Here is a 13,517-nt window from a genome sequence, read left to right as displayed (position 1 = left end):
AAAGCTGACTCTGTAGCGGGCTTCTTGGCTCGCAACAAATCACTCGGGTCTGCAGTCTTCTGGTATTCCCGCAACTCCACCACTGCCATCTGAGCGTCGGCGATCTTCGAACCTTTCTGAAAACATTCTTCCGCTTTCTTCCGATTGCCCGTAATAGTGATCACACCTTTGGGACCAGGCATCTTCAATTTAAGATACACATAACACGGTCGGGCCATGAAGCGTGCATAAGCCGACCTGCCCAAAATAGCATGGTAGGCACTCTGGAAGTCTACAACTTCAAATGTCAACCTTTCTTTGCCGTAATTCTTGTAATCACCGAAAACCACATCAAGAGCAATCTGGTCGAGTGATTCAGCCTTCTTCCCAAGAATGACTCCGTGGAAACTCATGTTGCTGGCGTTGAGTCTGGACATCGGAATGCCCATCCCTTTCAATGTCTCAGCATACAATATGTTCAAACCACTGCCACCATCCATCAAGACTTTGGTCAGTCGAGTGCCTTCAACCACTGGGTCGACCACCAGAGCTTGCCTTCCAGGGGTGGCAATATGCGTTGGGTGATCGGACTGGTCGAACGTGATGGCAGTCTGGGACCATTTCAAATAACTTGGTGTCGCCGGAGCAACCATATTCACCTCTCGGTTTATGACTTTCAGTCGACTTTTGCTCTCAACATCAGCAAAAATCATCAAGGTGGAATTGACTTGAGGGTATCCGTCGTCACTGTCCTCTTTGTCCTCGACCTTGTCCGACTCCTTTTCCTTACCTTTGGGTTGTTTGCCCTGGAACTGCTGGATCAAGAGTCGACACTGTCGAGTGGTATGTTTCGGGTAAATGAAATTACCCTCTTCATCTTTCTTTGTGTGGACGAGACATGGCAAGTCCAACACATCATTTCCGTCCTAGTCTTTAACCTTTTTAGGGTTCCAAGGCCCTTTAGGTTTCCCTTTAAACTTTCCTTGGGTTAAAGCCAAGGCTTCCCCAGGAGCCGCTGGCTTGGCTTTCTGCTTCTGTTTCCGATTGGAATTGCCCCCGGGTTCTTGGGCGACTGACTTGAGTTTGCCACTCCTGAGCCGATCTTCATCTTCGCCATTAGCGTACTTGGTGGCAATCTCCATCATCCGATTCAAGGACATATCCCCAGTTCGACCGAATTTCAAATTCAGTTGTCTGTACTTGACGCCTTCCTTGAAGGCACAAACTGCTTGGTGGTCAGGCACATTCTCCACCGAGTGATGTAATATGATCCACCTCTGGATGTAATCCCTCAAAGTTTCATTTGGCTTCTGTACATAAGACCGCAATTCCGTCAGCCCTGCCGGCCGCTTGCACGTACCTTCAAATGTGGTGACGAACACTCGGGAGAGATCCTCCCAAGTGTAAATGCTGCTAGGTGCTAACTGGTTCAGCCACACTCTGGCCGAGCCCTCCAACATGAGAGGGAGGTGCTTCATGGCCACTTCATCATTGTCGCCACCGATCTGGACGGCCACTCGGTAATCTTCAAGCCAAGTATCGGACTTGGACTCGCCAGTGAACTTACTGACTCCAGTCGCCAACCTGAAGTTGGAAGGAATTATGGCGGCCCTGATGGCTCTACTAAAGCATTCTGGCCCCGAAACATGTACTCTGCTGCTAGTAGGTGCATCTCTGTCGTGACCTTCTCGGTGAGCCCTGTTGCTGTCGACCAAACCCTGGACGAGAATGGATCTCGCGTCAAAGCCTGGCCCTCTGGGGTTGACTAGAATCCTTCGCCCACCACTATGAGGGCGCCTGTCATCCTGCTGGCGAGGCACATACGACCCGCTCCTCGGGGGAGGCGTGGGCACTCGACGTTGACCGTCACGATCGACTCGGTGATCATACTGCTCATGGTTCCCATACTAGTCACGCCGGTCTCCACGTCCCTCACGCCTCGGGGGCGATCTCGGGCTGTGAGCCGACGGGACTGTGTCCGCGGCAATGGATCTGCTGTGAATCCTATTCCGCGACTGAGAAACAGCGGAATTCTGATCTCCTGCTGCCCGGAGTAATGCTCTGATCTGCAGCAAGCCTCTGCTAGCCTCCAACTGGGAAGGTTGAATCGACTCCGCTATACGGGCCGCAGCTGCTAAATTCTGAACCGGAGTTCGATATACCTGCCGGGGCGGAAGAGCTGACGTCGACTGGATTCGGGAATCCGTTGTCGCGCACGCTCGTCGAGTGCTCGCTGGAGGTTCTCCAGTCGAGTGCGCTCGGCCAAGTTTGCCAGGCGCGCGTCCTCCAAGGCGTGAGCCTCGGGGGTCTCTCCAACGATAGGAGTGTGCAGTGCATCCATGTTCCGGCGGCGAAGTTCTTCTCTCTGCAGCGATGTGAGAGGCTCGGGAAGATACTCCTCATGGAGACGCGACGGGTCGCCTCCACCCACGCCTCCATCGGTACGGGGAAAACCGGGAGGACTGGGCGGTCCATCGACCATCAGAACCTCCGCCGCCGGATCGCTGCTGTCGCACTCGGACGCAGTCTCTGCGGAGCCAGTCGACAGGTCGAACATGCCGTAGAGGGATTCGTCGGGCTCGATCACCGCGACCTGGGGGGTGGCCGACTGACGCGCCACCGCGTGCCTCACCCACCGCTGAAGTCTCGACCGACCGGAACGCTTGCGCCGGCGGGAAACGGGGAGTGAGGACAACACAGGAGCCGACCGATAGGGGGTCGACGGTTGCCGCAGGAGAACACCGCGGACGCATGCGCTAAAGTGCGTTGCCCCGCGAGCAGGGAGTGCGTCCACGTCGAGCGGAGCCTCCTGAAGCCAAGCAGAGTCGTCGACAATGAACATGAGCGCGCCGAGACGGATCTCGCGGCCCTCCACCGAAACTCCGCCGAAAACCATGATGATTCGGGTCAGAAAAAAGTCGCAACTTCTCCAACAAACGCTAAAACACCTGCCCCACGGTGGGTGCCAACTGTCGTGGTTCTAAGTCTGACAGTAGTGTAGGGGGGTAAGTATGGAGAGGCAAGATCTTAGCTGTGGAGAAGTTGTAAGCACGCAAAGTTTACGAGTTTAGGCCCTTCTCGGAGGAAGTAATAGCCCTACGTCTCAGAGCCCGGAGGCGGTCGACTGGATTATATGAATATGGGTTACAGAGGTGCGAACCCTTGTCTCGAAGGAGGGGGGTGGCTTATATAGAGTGCGCCAAGACCCCGGCCAGCCCACGTTACAAAGGGTTCAATGTACATTAAGGCAGGGCGTTACTGGTAACGCTAGTAATAAAGTGCTATGATGACCATAAAAGCTACTTAATGACCGACCGTTAGCGTGCGGAGTGACTTCAGGTCTCCTGGCCGCCGAGTGGTTGGATCTTGGTCGAGTGATTGCTTATTGGTCGAGCGTCTTCGAGTCTGTCGAGTGGAACACCTCCAAGTCGATTGAAAGGCGGTTTCTTCTAGAGATGTTCTTGGGTAGGGCAGTTAGGACATGTCCATGATCCTATCCTAGGTACATAGCTTCATCAGGCTCCGCAAAGAAAATCATCCATCATGAAAAACAAGCAATTAACAGGGTGCTAGCAAGACATGCATATTTTTTCTAACTATTATTGCCAAAATATACACGTAACCAATTAGCTTGCCCAATAGAAATATTTCTTATTGCATTTTTTTCCTGGTGGTTCAGGGTATCAATGCTTGTGCCCAGATTGCAGTACTATGCTCCTTTTGTTTTGCTGTACATATCAATGGTAATGATCTAGTTCTCAGGTCATACATAACTATTTACAATTGTTATGGTGATTGGCGATTTTATGAGCCGTCCATCCACCCTGATCTGGCGGTGGGGAAATAGGAGTTACACGGAGTTACAAAACTAAAATTACAGGAAATTACCCACTGTTACAAAATTTTAGTGGGGCCAGTTGATTTTTTCAAGGGTAAATCCGTCACACGATAGCCTGCGGTGCCCACATTGAACCCACGTATCTACCTAGCCGGCCACGCCGCCGCGGGGATTAGGGATCGCCACCGCATGGCTCCGCCATGGCCACGTCGCCGCCGTCCACCTCCGCCATGGCCGGCCTAGCGCCGCCGTCCACGTGCGCCATGACCGGCCTAGCGCCTCTGTCCACCTCCTCCGTGGCTGCCATGGCGCCGCTGTCCACCTCCCCCATGTCCGCCCCGCCTACCTCCACCGTGCTCAGCCCAGTGCCGTTGTTTACCTCGACCATGGCCCCCAGTAGTTCTTCCCATCACCAATCCATCCCCCTATCCGACCATTCCCATCGCCGGCAAGGTCCGCTGGAAGAGGCTGACATGAATCCCCAAGATCAAGATCCAAGAGGACTAGATGATTGCAGCGTCAGAGAAGAATTTGTAACAATCTACAATAAGGTAAACCCCCTCTTCCAATTAGCATAAAAGCTCCAAGTTCTCCCCTTTGTTCTCCAATTAGCATATTCTCTGGATGGTCTGCAGGTTCGAGTAGGAACACGAACACATCAATGAGGTCTTGTTTCATTAGGATAATAGAACACATAATCTGTACAAATAGGATGTAGTATTTTCATTTGCTGAGTTGATGAATAAGGTTTAGTTCATCTTATACCAGAATGGCATGAATCATGATACTGATGTGCTTCCGTGGCAAACATAATTCTAGAACACTAGAAACTCCACATATGTGTACTAGATAACAGGAGATACAAGAGGAATATTACAAGTGTTGAAAATTAACAGTAACTAGTAGGCTACAGAGTTTATGTCACTAAATTCATAATTGCAGATCTAGCATAAAAATGGTTAGTATAAGAAGTAATATTTTCTTCTGTTCATGTACTCAAAATGTAAAATAAATTATCACTAGAACTATCCGAAGAGAAAATATTCTAAATCAAAAGGAAATGGTTGAGTCTCCAAGAAAATAAGTGGTTAAAAGACAAGGAAATCATGTAGGTCATAATTTACATTTCAAGTCATACATAGAAATTAAGCGGTAGAACTGACTGATTGGAATCCTCTGAAACTAAATATGCCCAGTTTGCTAGACACATTTAACTTGCTCACTTCATTCTGCTTACATTACTTCATGTCCTCTAGTCTCTGCATACTTTCTGATGAATTTCTAAAGCTCTGTTTGCCTATCTTGGATTGCAACTAACCTGAACTCTTTGCATTGCAGTGTCATGCCCAACTAAATTCCACAACAAGCTAGCTTGAACTATCTGAATAGCTTGAATTGTAGAAGCAGTAGCAGTAGCAGTCAGTACTGAAGTTGATCTACTAGGATGATTTTATATTTATGTCTCAAAATTTCTGGTGCCTCTCGCTTCATAAGAAAATATTAAATCTCTCATATATTACGTGTTTATCTGGAAGCCGCTCCATTCTTTGTTATATACTTCTGTTTAACCCAGTATCACATTATATATGTACCGCTACTACTGTTTTCTAAATGCATTTACTTTGGTGTTCACAGAGTCTTTTGAGTATGCTTTTATTTTCGGAGGACGCATCCTGAGTGACTACACATGAGCAGTTTTTCTTGCTCCAGGGTCGAGCCTCAGAACAACTAGCTAGTAAGTTTTTCTTTTGTTCTTCACGTAATTGATTACCACAATTAATCTCATAATTTCTGTGTTTTTTATTTTGTAGACCTGGACATATACGAAAGTACATCATTAGAGCCAGAGGGAGAAGATCAAGGTATATGTGATAATTTATATTCCCTAGGAAAATATACGATGAGGCTCCAGTCAACATATCCTTACCTGGGAAGATATTTGGCGGAAGTGCTCTCTCCTAGCTGTGAGATATAGTATCTTCTCGTGGAGGTGTGGATGAAGGACCCCTCCAACGTGCAAAAAATTGGCACATGGAGCTGCCGGAGCCAGACGGCCCAGCCTCACCGCCGGTAGAAAAGCGCGGGATGGTGCATGGCGTCCTCATCTATGTTGGATCAGTGGAGGATCACAGCACCACGTTGATATGGAAAGAGATGATTTGGCAAAGAAAAGACCCATCTACTTTGCAATTACTATACTTTGTCTATAAGAAGTTACTGCACATATGCATTTCCCTATCAGTATTCTGCAGCTAAACGAGGAAACTTGGTATGTATGATTTGTCGTAAGTTGGAACCAGCAACTGCTTCTTCCATCTGTTCTTCAATCTGTAGTCCATATATTTTGCTTATAACTATACATCAGTTCCTACCTTAGACAGAGGCTGAGCTTCTTGTTTCAAAAACTTGGAAAACACTTGTGATGCAGTGGCAACCCGCGGGGCATAAATAATCTACATTATAATGTCACTAAAGGAAATCACCTAAAATAGATACTACAACTCAAAGTTGTATTATCGACACTTATAGGCATGAACGACTGATACTTGTAAGCCTATGAGCTCGAACGAGTGAGATCCATACTTCTGAGCATGAACGCCTCAGAGCTATACTTGCCAGTCTGGACGACTAAGAGCAGTACTTTTAACCTTGAACAGCTACGATCGGTACTTGTGAGCTCGGACGACTCAGAGAGTGGTACTTTTGACCTAGGACGACTCACGGTTATTCGTAGTGGTGCATGTGGGGCCTGACGACCCAGAGTGATTTCTAGTGGTATTTGTTGGTAAGGGTTATTGAGAGTGACTACTAGTAGTGGTATTGGTGGCCTGGATAGCGTAGAGAGGTATTGGTGGCCCGGACGAGCCATAGTGGTACTTATGGGTACACAACTAGCACTATGGGTCGTTCGATCTACTAGGACTCTGGATCCCACAAGTATCGCTCTTAGTCATTCGGAACCACAACTACCTTAACAGGTAGTCTCGACACACTAGCACAACTGTACTTGTGGGCCCAGACAAGTAAGATCGTTACTTGTGAGACCGAACAAGTAAGATCAGTACTTGTGGGCCCGAACAACTAAGATCGATACTTGTGAGCTTGAACGAGTAAGTTCGGTGCTTGTGCCCCTGAATGACTGAGAGTGGTACTTGTGGGCCCAAACGACTAAGAGCGGTATTTTTGGGCATGTATGCGTAAGACCAGTACTTGTGGACTTGAAAGAGTAAGAGTGATGCTTGTGCACCTGAACAACTAAGACGGGTACTTGTGGGTCCAAACGACTAAGATCGGTAGTTGTAGGCCCGGACGATTAAGATCGATGCTTATGGGTCCAAACGACTAAGAGAGATACTTGTGGGCCCGAACCACTAAAATCGGTACTTGTGGACCTTGGTGAAGATGATCGATACTAATGAGCCCGAACGAGTGAGATCGTTACTAGTGAGCCCGAACAAGTAACATCGGTACTTGTAGGCTCGGACTGCTAAGATGGATACTTGTGGGCCTGAACCATTAAGAGAGATACTTCGGATCCGAAGGACTAAGATCTGTTCTTGTGGATCCAGACGACTAAGATCGGTACTTGTGGACCCTGGTGAGTAAGATCGATATTAGTGAGCCCGAACGAGAAAGATCGATACTAGTGACCCTAAACGAGTAAGATCAGTGCTTGTAGGCTCGGACTAATAAGATCAATACTTGTGGGCCCGAACCACTAAGAGCGATACTTATGGGTCCTTCTAAGTTTGGTACTAGTGAGCCCGAACGAGTATGATCATTCTGCACGCAGAGAGAACTTAAGAACGAGGATGATGTTGAATGGTTCATTAGTAGGCTTTAAGTTTTTGTTAGTAGGCTTTGAATTTTTGTCTTCCATATTCGCACGGGTCAGGATGAAAGGTATCCTTAGTGACATTCACTTCAAGTTTTGTTCTCCAAAGGATGAAATGATGTGAGTATCTTTTTTATCTATGTTTCAAATCATCATATTATAATTTCCAATATATCTCGAGTTCCAACCTTCTCTCGAACTGAACCACTTTGCGAATACTGGTTTTCCCTTCAAATTTCCACTTAAAAGAGTGTTGCCTGCACAAACATATCATTTACACTAAACTGGAACATGCGTGTCTCCAACAGTGCTTTTACATTAAACTGTATTTTTTTCTGATATGACAGTGTTAGCTTTAGTAAACTATAGGTTGTAAGTGTGACAATATTTTAGTAAAACTTCTACTGATGATCGTCACCCATTAACTCCACGCCTGATTCCTTTGTGCAGCTAACCGTTCTCAGTCTCGGGACATGACCGAATCACAAACCACAGTAACCTGAACCTTGAACATCCTGCGGATCATCTGTCCACTCAATCTTCTCATCACGAAGCAGCAAATCATTTCCTGCTCATCATGAAGTAGCAAATCAGTTCTGTGCTAGACCACCCATCGCGTGCGTCCACTCATGGCTCACAAAAACATAAACAAAAGTTGGTAATATATATATAAGCATCCTATTCTAGACCTCCAGATCCCATGCCAAGAAAACTGCACAGAGGTGAAGGCTGGTGAAAAACTAGACATGAAGCCTTTTTGTCAGCTAAGTTTAAGTTGATTCAGACAACGCTCGCAACAAAGGGAGAGGATGAACAATGATGGCACTATGTACCCTTTTTCATTCATGGACATGATATGAGAGCAATGCGGGTATTCATGGCCCCCATTTTTTCCCAAGCTTTTAGACTGCAAACAGAGAAGTAAAATTGTGCCAAGGACTACTGATCATTGTTGTCTGAAAACACGGGAGAGAGATCAGAGTTCAGAGAACATCGTCAACACCTGCAAAGGACAGAGGACAACGAATCACATTTTTGTTCAACCCACTACCCATTTTTGTTCTAACAAGGAAAATTATGTCACTAAGAAAATCAATAACAATCTAGCTATTGCAGTGTCCTGCTATGTAGCATGCAATCAACCATTGAAGTTTTCATCGAAACAGGTCATATTCTTATGCTGATTGGAAGTAATGATCCTGACAGGTCGAAAATAATGATCACTCATCCTATAGGTCGGAAATAATGATCAATGAGGTGCTACATGTCGGAACTATAGTACACTTCTTGCTTTTCACTCATCCTACAGACCAGAAATAATGGTCAATGAGATGCAGCTGCAAGTAAGTTTGTCACAACATGATATTTAATATCGTAATAAACTATAATTGGCATGAACTCTGGGTGATCCACACAGCTATAGTAAGTTAGGTAGTAACCAATTTATTCTAGTTGCAGCGAGCACAAAGAGAAAAACAACTAGTTATTAATAACAGTGGCGAATCTTATAGAATCTATGCTTAGAAGCCAACTCTTGCATGCTCTAACAGATAAATAGCAAAATAAGGAATTTCAGCAGCAACAAAAAGCATTAGAGACCGCTCGATTAAACATACAAAAGTCAATGGTTAATTAATATGTCAGGAAATTTGGATGACCGGACATATCTTGCAGAATATACTTGCTAAATTATGCAATGCCTGTATGGTAAAAAAGGTGGTTAGGACTATGAGGGAAACAATTTAGTGCACTTGTATTTTTTGTCTAACAATGTTCTTATTTGTGCAATAGCCCTATCCAGAAACAATGAGATCCTTTTCTAGTTTTATGGTATTAATAGTTGCTAGATCAAATATAGTAGTTAAATATTCTTGAAAATTCCTTATGTTAGAGTGGAAGCTTTGGAAAGTTAGTACTAAGGAGCTAGATGAAGGGGAAGAAACTAAAGGATTAACTAGGCAGATAAAGATAAATTGTGCATACTTTTCTAGTCAGTTGCGGGGAGGTCTAGATCCAGTTGCTCCCAACCTCATGAAGCTAACAATATGTTGCAGTCTCTGACCAATCTCCAGTTGCATCCCTGCTCGCCCGCCGTAGCACTTACAACTGCGGCTCCTTCATCCTCCCTGTCCTCATATCTCTTGATTAGTTGGGATCTGCAGATAGTACTGATATGATATAGAGACAGCAGATGCAAACAATATAATTTCTTTACTACAAATAGAAGCGTAATACCTAAACGGATCAATGTAGAAGAGAAGACCAAACTGGCAATAGCAGCTGGAGTTATGTTGGAGATGGAGCAGTAAGGTCATTCCATGCTCACGGCGTCCAAAAAAAAATGCTCAGGGCGTCTCCTTCCACCCCACCCTTGCCGTTGTACTCCACCATGCTCCTCCACGTCCCTGAGGATCCTGCACCGGGCGGCATGCATGGCAGTGGATGCAGCCTCGGTGCCTTCACTGCGGACCCGCTCGCGCCGTTTCACGATTCATGAGGGACCCGGCGGGAGCGGGAGCGGGAGATTAATCCGAGGGCCAAGGAGGAGACCTTCTGGGGAAGGGGCGCTGATGGCGGGAGAAGCTGGAAGTCATGGTCGGAGCCGCTGGCAGGCGAAATGGCGGCGGCCGCCGGCGGCTCTAGGGTTAGCATCGCCCGCAAGGAGGGTGAGAGGATTCGGAATGAGGGATGGACTGTCTTGGGCCTTGCTTGGTGTGGGCACGCTCGATGCTTCAACGCGGGACAGATAGGACTATTATACCCTTATTATAAAAAATAATAATTTTAAGTGAGTTTTTTAGATCTAACGGACAGAAAAATCTTGAGGTGGAGTTACGTGAAATTACGAGACGTAACTCGCCAACCACCCTAAAAGAGCTATACACGTAACCAATTAGCTTGCCCAATAGAAATATTTCTTATTGCATTTTTTTCCTGGTGGTTCAGGGTATCAATGCTTGTGCCCAGATTGCAGTACTATGCTCCTTTTGCTTTGCTGTACATATCAATGGTAATGATCTAGTTCTCAGGTCATACATAACTATTATGTCTGGTTACTGCTCATTGTCTTGCATTTTGCTACTGTCACATATATCTATTATCCTGCTGCTTACAGGGCATGACATTGAACCTAATATGTTGGCTATCACCTATTGGCTAGCTTATGCGGGTCCAGTGCATAGACGACAATCACATGCTTACTTTGATAGAACCTGATTTTGTTTCCCTTCCGACTCCAGTTAGTTCAAAATAGGACTATCTATACCACCAAAGTTGTTACATATGCTATCTAATATGACTTTAAATAGATTAATGTGTACAATGATCTTAAAAATCTTTTAAACGATGTAGGGTGCTATTGCGTACTCCCTCCGTTCCAAAATATAAGTCTTTTTAGAGATTCCACTACGGACTGCATACGGATGTATATAGACATACTTTAGAGTGTAGATTCACTTATTTTGCTCTATATGTAGTCCATAGTGGAATCTCTAAAAAGACTTATATTTAGGAACGGAGGAAGTACATTTTAACTGCAAAGAATTATAAGATGCTCAACTGAGCATGGCTTTGTTTTCCAAAGGAGAAGAAAAAAAACTGGGCGCAGTCCTGGACAAAGTATCAAACTGTAGCGCAGCTATCCTCTTGGATCTATTTCATGTATGTAGGGTGGACAACTTTGTGGCTCCACAAATTAGTGAAGGCAATGGCCCCTAGCTAGTCTATGACTGAACACCCTTGAACATGCACTACATGACTGGTCACTGGACAGCAGAATAGTAATGGGACCCGCCTCGAATACCTGCAACTTGGACCGTTGGATTGCCGAATCAAACGGTGCATGTATGCCCATGCTGTTCTAGAAACAAATCCATTCAACGCCCGCATGCACACCGTAAGAAAAACGCCCGGGAGAACGAAATAGCTCATATGCTCCCCTTTCAGCTAGCCATTAACTTAGAAGGGATGTACGCTGAAGTACCTATGAACAACATACTGCAACACTATACCACAAGGGTTGGCTAGTGTTTCTCGGCTCAGGCAGTACCAGAAATGCAGTAGAATTGTAACTTATTATCCAAGTCATAGAAACACAATTGGAGCAGTACGATTTCGGCCCTGTTCGGAGAACCTCCACCCCACAACTCCACTCCCGGAGTTGGTGGAGTTGCAGTTGAAAACTGCGGAGCAGCTATTTACTGACTCCACGGCTCCTGAAATTTCGTGGAGCTGGTGGAATTCCGAACAGGCCTTTCATCTCCCATATTCCACCAACGTCAAGCATAGTCAGAGGAAATGGCCTTGAGATTACTAAATTCCAAATGCCTCCAAAGCCTAGTATCTATCTGGAGACTACAGCGAGATGAACAAGCAGTGACCCAACCGTTTCACCACCCCCTTCTATTGGTTTGCTGAACATTTCTCATTGCTCTCGGTCTTTGGTCTCTTTGACCTGTATCCCTCTTCGCATTCTGTCCCTTTTATAGAAGAAGTAATACTTCAATGTTGGCCATAATTCAAAAATCCTCACTCTCTCTTCAACTCTCATTACTGGGATCTTTTGCTCTCTTCAAAAGCAATAAGGTTCTTGTACCTTCTCTCTTTCGCCTTCCAACTTTCAACCAGGTTTAGTGATCATCACATGGTGTCTGGTTCTGCTTACTACATCAGTACTTCATTGTTTCTGAAAGACTGTACGGTACTTCACATGGTACTTCAATGTTTTTGAAAGACAGATTATGCTTTACCTCTGACTGTGACGCTATTTATTTCGCTGCATTTTAGTCATGTTTGCCTACTCTGTAATATTTAAAACAGAATAAACACCTCGTGCCATTTTGCTAAGGCAGATAAGGAATTTAATAACACTTGGTTTTCCTGTCCTGAACACGGGTGCTGAATGCGGGCACTCTGCTACAGTAGTTCAATTTCGTACAAGAATAGAGTTCCTCTAAACTGGAAGGGATCGAAGACCAGTTTTTTCAAGGAAGTTACTGGATTCATTTCATTTCTAGCTGCGCTCAGGAGCTGGCGAGGTGACATTTTTCAGAGAAGAGAATTCCTCAAACTGGAAAACATAAATTGGCGGGAACAATCTATCTGAGACAATGATGGGTATACACCAGATTTAACCAAAGGCGACTTGTACATATGCAAATGAGGATTCAGTAAGTGCTACATTGCCTGCTCCTGCAGAAGGATCTGTGTGGCTACGTTTGGTTGATACATCATCACTTGCACTTCCAGGTTTCTTTACAACTGAGTGTCTGAGTCTAATCCTGAAGTACAACAAGTGCTAGGATATTCGTCTTATGAAGTAAAAGCGAACAACTGCGTTTTATTTGAATCAAAGAGCGATCGCCCCTAGTTTTCTGTGATATAAGTAGTAACTCTATTGACACCTACTTCCTATCAAAGAGCTTTGGTTGAAATAAGCTTAGGTGTATTGTATAGCTGAGAATGTTTATGATAATAGAATTTAGCATTTTTCCAAATGGATGTTACATCTAATTTTCATACAGCCTTCATTTGTGCAAGCAGCTGAGCAGATGGTGCTTCAGATGGAAGGCAATTCTCTGTGACTTCTCTTTTGGAAATATAAGCAAATTACTATGAGATTTAATCCGAATAAACAGAAGATAAATCATGACCACAGCAACAGAGATTAAACTAATCATACGAACTAGCATAGCAGATGAACATATCACATCTAGGGCACATACTAGAAGCATGAATTCTACCACGATCTCGAACAGAAATGATAGAATCACATACGGTGCAGCGGGTGCAGCACAGCCGGCGTTGACGTTGTCGCCCATGTCGTCGAGGACGAGGTTGCCGAGGTCGGGGAAGAAGTCGTCGTTC

At 45.4% G+C, this 13,517-nt stretch overlaps 1 long non-coding RNA gene across 2 annotated transcripts; it reads right to left on the bottom strand.

Moving 5' to 3' along the window:
• Positions 1-7,939: 7,939 nt before the first annotated feature.
• LOC147991615 (uncharacterized) lies at positions 7,940-10,359 on the bottom strand. 2 transcript variants are annotated; one of them, XR_015613960.1, is made up of 4 exons: positions 9,888-10,359; positions 9,636-9,808; positions 8,486-8,655; positions 7,940-8,220 (listed from the first exon to the last, which is right to left on the bottom strand). It is a non-coding gene; the product is annotated as an uncharacterized LOC147991615 (long non-coding RNA). The 2 variants fall into 2 exon arrangements; XR_015613959.1 differs by having other exon boundaries at positions 7,940-8,655; positions 9,888-10,357.
• Positions 10,360-13,517: the final 3,158 nt, after the last annotated feature.

Source organism: Triticum urartu, chromosome 1A, assembly GCF_056163025.1.
Source record: "Triticum urartu cultivar PI428250 chromosome 1A, HENAU_Tu73, whole genome shotgun sequence".
Lineage (NCBI taxonomy): Eukaryota > Viridiplantae > Streptophyta > Magnoliopsida > Poales > Poaceae > Triticum > Triticum urartu.
The sequence above is the reverse complement of the archived record's forward strand: the minus strand, read 5'-3'. Positions and strand labels throughout refer to the sequence as shown.